Consider the following 6,000-nt stretch of genomic DNA (forward strand, 5'->3'; position numbering starts at 1 on the left):
TTTTTGATAAAGGTCCGTCTACCCAAAACTCAACTATCGGTCAAAGGTTTTTCACTTTAAAGTTCTAATTCTCATAAGTCACCTTAAACTCCCCCGATTACCTCGGGAACCGTGTCGCCCATCCCGCAGGTCAAAATCATACTAACAGGGCTCAGGAAAAGATCAACGGGGATAAATGGGTCAAAAGTGAATATAAGATACCAATTAAACAATCGTTCGTCCTCGAACAAAGAAAGAGAGGACGAAAGCTGACGGTAACCAAGGAATCATTATTATAACCACACGGAATTCTTCACGGCAAGAAGTACACCATAATCACTACTCGTTCACCTTATCGGTCAAAACTTCTTTTAACTAAGCTCAAAGACCCAATTTCCATATTTTCAGTACTCAAAATTTCTTTCACAACTGATCCCCGAATATGAGAACTGTTTTCACTGGAATTATCTGATTCGATAAAACCACACCTCTAAATGCGATCGATAGGTCCCACATATATTTCTCCAAACAACAAAATCCTTTAGATATAGACACAACCATAGCTCACGCTGAACCGGCAAAATATTCCGATTCCACTAATCTTTCTTTCACACCTTCCAAGACATCCTTCACACCACAATTTCATAGAAACACATAAGCACACGCCACAAGCCTGAAATTATGACTTACTCTTGCCAGAAAGGAATCCTTGCTTCATCTGAGAACTCTAAGCAATTCCATCAAAACTGATCTTGCTTAAGCCGACTTCGTTAGTTCCAACTTTGTTAATTCCATAACCCGGCGTTGAAACTACTTTAGTCAAAACCCATCGCATAAGCCTTCTTAAATCTTCGAATCATCATACTGGAAGCATACCCACTGATTACCTTCCCAAGTCCAAACTCGTAGAGAACCATCTGACCACTCTAAAGACTTCTCACAACCATAGTACCTCATCAAATCATTACCAAGCACCAACGTAAACCATTATAATTGTCTGAATAGCTGCAATCGGTAAAATATCATAAAGTCTACTCGCAGACCCTGATAAACTAGGTAATCCTGTCATACCTCAATTCTGAACTAAAACCCATAAGTACTTCTGGAATTATAAACATAGCCCACCAGGCTCTAATCGAACAATTCTGACTCGGAATGAATGCACAAACCCCTGAATACCACCAATAGTCACCTGAACTATCTCCCAACTTTTCGAAATCAATCGCAATTCTATCACACATCAGTGGTGACCAATTCTAGTCCTTTTCTCGTGCATAGTCAATCATGTCCGACCCCTCGACTCAGAAGGCTGAATTCTAACCAGTCATCAACTTAGTATCAAAGAGCTATACCTTATGATCGCAATTTTCATGTGTCTTAACCTTCACCCGATACACAAATCTGATAGACCCCATGAACTTTAAATACATCAAAATTTCCTTATTCTTCTCCTTCACTTGCTCACGATTCCGAATGTTTGAACGCAAAACCTGTGGTAATACACCTTTAACTGTCATGACCCATTTTAGGATCGAGCGGGCACCTACCCTTCCCACCTCGATAGGCGAACCCTCAAACACAATCACAACTCATTTCAAATAATAAAACAGGATTCATTCAATAATGAGTCATACATAATAAAAAATAGAATTAATTCTTTCGATAAATGAGCGGAACAATTACAAAAGTGGCTTATACACAACAACCTTCCCAAAACCTGATCTAGACTAGTACAAGAGCGACTAAGATTCTAAGGTACAACATTCAAAGTAGATAAATAAAACTCAACCTCTATCTAGGGATGAAGATGATGGAGGTCTTCAGGATAAGCACTGCGCATCTTCCAGAAACTCTCGAATCAAGCTATCAACCTGTAAGACTCTACACCCCGAATGAGCTGTAGAAAGAGTAATATCAGTACAATACTAGTACGGTAAGCATAGGCCGAAAACAGTTAGATCACGTATGCGAATAAGGAAATGGAAAGATAGTCATGCTCATAGACAGATACAAGTCAACAAGTCCAAGTAGTACAATCAATTACCAAACGATATCTCAAATATTTCACAAAGCCAAACATAACCCTCTAATAACACAATAACTCAATTATCACCGAAGATCAATATCAATCCAAATGACAATAAGAAAATATAATGTGTATGCAAATAGAATGCAATGAAATAATACACACATGCTCCGGGAGGGGAGAGGGGGGGGGGGGGGGGGGAGATGTCCACCTCTTGACAGTCATGACTCATGGGGGACTGCTAAGTCCATATACCGTCATTCCATATCACACAGCCTAGAATGACTCCTCCATCCAATACCATTGCTAACCACTTGGTATCACACAACATAGAGATGGTTACGCAAATATAGTAATGTCCTATGAAATTTACTTACCTCTGTTATCACCATCTTCCAATATCAAGATCAAGACAGATGTATCATGGATATGAGAAATATGTCATGCAAAGAGAATATCACAAATAACATATGAATTTCAGTCAATTCACACAAGACAGCCATCAGGGTACAAATATCACATGAATCCTTTCCTTCCAACTAGTCTCCTATATTACATAGAACCACCAATTTACATATGAAAAGTTGAGCATAAACCTAGAGATTCTAACAGGCCACGAGCCCGAACACACAAGTCACACAACAGTACCAACCTAAGAATTTCATCCCAAACTTCATACCCCAAGGTTTACAATGTCTCCAACAATTCCCTAGTACTACATACGAGTCGCTAACCGGAGTCTAACCACAAAGGTAAGCCATAACCTACCTCGATGCCGACGAGGTGTTGCGAACATCTATTGAACTTCATCTCCCATCCTCATAAAGAAATGTAGATCCGAGCAGTCTAGGAACGATAAGTAATTCAAGTAAGTAAGAGTTGAGGAATTTGGGTTCGTAAGGGTAAGACCATAATTTCTCGAATCCTATTCCTAAATCTCCATTTATTACCAATTAACCCTTTCCTATAGAAATCTATGTTAATGATTTAAACAAACTAGCCTTTCTAGTTGATATTCTCAATATTAAGATCCATCAACTAACCTATTTGGAAACAAGAAGGTTTAGCTCTTAGAAACTTTGTCATTAATTTAATCTTGAAATAAACAAGCTTTTCTTCCCATAAAGATGTTATACAAGGTTAAGAATACCCATTAGCTATTTTAGGTCTTTCAAGAAATTTGGGGAAACCTTTTCTTAATGCTTACCATTTTCAATACTATGAGGGAAATTGGGGGAAGAATTTAAGGAAGATGAAATGAGTGATAAGAAAAGGTTACCTTTATAAATATTCTAGTCTCTAGGGCTGGAAAACTCACAAGTGGCGGTTGCATAGTTAGAAGTGAGGAATTTTAGGTCAAGTCCCCAAATAGGGCTTTAAATAGGGTCAAAATTGGTCGTCGACCGTTGCAGCGGTCAAAGTGTCGCTACAGCGGTACCGCTTCGACGGTATTTATACCGCTGGGGTGGTCCTTTGAGATTTGCATACCTCCGCTACGGTGGGGAATTTGTCGCTATGGCGTGACCGCTACGGCGGTCAGCCAACCGCTAAGGCAGTTATTTAGGGCTCGGTGGCCCAAATCTTATATTTTAACTTCTTTTCTTACGCTGGGTCCGATTAGGCTAGGGTTTTACCAAGTACACGTAACGAATCACATAAGCTTTTGGGAGTCAAGGCTGTATATTTTTTGAAATTACGATAACGGCTATACGGGTCATTACATCAACCATCGAATCTCATTCGTGACACCTTGATATGCCCATAACAATTCTGAAAGTATCGAACCTTGCAACCTTCGTTCTAACCCTGACACAACTACTTCCAAGTCCTTAATATCCAAAAGTGCTCACCCAAGCTATCTAGTTAATAATACTTACTGCATATTACCCTAACACGAATACGGTCTCATCTCAAAAATATAACTCTAGCCTTCAAATTATAGAGATTCCCAAAGTTCCTTTCTGTTAATCGCACTAGCTCATCCATTGAAGAGTGCTACGAAATTACCCATCTGGATACCACACAAGCCACTTCCCATAAGCTCTAATACGTCAATTACCTGAAATTTGCTTCTTACTAGTCGATGATCACATAACTTCACGAAACTTCATCATATCACTTAGTCCATTTCTGTAGACTTCCTTCTTTAAGCGTACTCAACAATCACACCTCATCTAAAATATGCAAGACCACAACATCACAAACCATATTGACCCAAGTAATCCCGAAGATGTACCTTATTCTTGCCGGTTCTCGATCAACTATGCCTTTTCTTGACTTTTGAATTCCCCAATTCCAATCAAATCACAATCATCGCCACCGTCTAACCATCACTCAAACCCACTCAATAATATACTGCATAATCAGAAGTCTTGCAAACTAGCCGAGTAAATCCTGGTAAATAGTATGCCACACACTCGACACCCTAGAGTTCCCTTACCTCACTCAACTCTAAAACTGATTACTTTCTCTATCCAACATATCACATACACAGTCCTACTAATTTTCTCATGTATCTCCAGCAAGGTGCCCTTGCTCAAATTCCCTTAACACTCCTCGACCGCGAAGAATCACCTCTTGTCTTACTTGTCGAACCGAATCAACTCTAACAAATCGTGCGATTATCCCCCTCATTTGATCAATTCCACAGAGTCGTAACACCAGTAATAGTAGGAACTAGCCGAAACTTACTCAATAGGTACAATACTCACACCCCTTGTCCAAGAGTAGATGCAACACCCTATAATTTCTTGAGTACTAAAATGTCGCACTTGCCCAACACTAGAGTCATTTTTATTAGTCGACCACTGGCTCTTATTGGCCCACGACATAACCAAACACACCACCTCAACACTGAACCCTTATGTCTATTCTACCATGTATGACCACAACATAACTCTTAAATCAACTAGCTCTTGATTCCATGATATCCTCACCATTCCTCTAAACACGATGACCCGATGAACACACCCTTTACTGAAGGGCCAGGACCACAGCTGCCTAATATCTTAAGTCTCCACTCATCACAAGTAACCTTGGTTTCCGATCTAGAACCAATAACCATTTTTCTGGAAACATCCCACAAACCACTAGTTCTTACTCCACCACTATGATATTTTCACGTCCAAGCCCAACTTAACTCTTCACGACTGAATACGAAGTCCACTCTCGTACAAATTGCAACCTTATCCTGACGAGCACGTCAGATACCAATTGTTCCCTTCCTAAAAGCGAAGAGTGATCTATCCAAATATTCTTCCTTACGCCTCCGTCCCATAACATAAAAGTACTCTTACCAATATACCCTAAGAAATCTTACTTTGCTACACGTTTTCCACAAAAGTCGTCCGTCATGTCCTGATAATCAACTTCTCTTCTTTATTACACGCGGTCACTATCTTTTTGCCAAATCTGATTGTCCTCACCAAACTTACACTCGTCCACGCATATCGACATCTAATACGCTGCCACTGTTGAATCGTTGACCTGGCATTGGTACACCCGTGCCACACAGCCCATCATAATACCTTGATGATGTCGAAACATTTTCCAAACTAATCATACCTCGAACAAATCATTCTTGTTAAGCCATAAATGCACTTCTGTGACTTCTGAGCAACCCAACGTTGAAAACATGGAGATCATTTGGTTCTCTGTACTATCTCTCCCCTTTCTCAAGGAAATCGCCACAATAAACAAGTCTCAACCATAATCCCACACAACTCAATCCTCACGCCATAGCCAGAAACTGAACTTGGTCGTGCGTCCTAATCAGGATGACCCATCTCGTACCATACCACGCCACGTCATAACAAATTCGCTCGCATAAGAATTTAAGAAAGAGTTCCTACCTTCCGTGGGTGATTAAGACAAGAAAATTCAGATACCAATTGGAATCGACTAGAGACCAATTTGAGTGAAGTAGCATGAAAGGAATGGAAGAATTAGAAGTTCCCTAAATGTCCTACAGCCTCTCGTAGATAAGTACGGAGCTC

This window comes from Lycium barbarum, chromosome 9, assembly GCF_019175385.1.
Source record: "Lycium barbarum isolate Lr01 chromosome 9, ASM1917538v2, whole genome shotgun sequence".
In the NCBI taxonomy this organism is placed as follows: Eukaryota; Viridiplantae; Streptophyta; class Magnoliopsida; order Solanales; family Solanaceae; genus Lycium; species Lycium barbarum.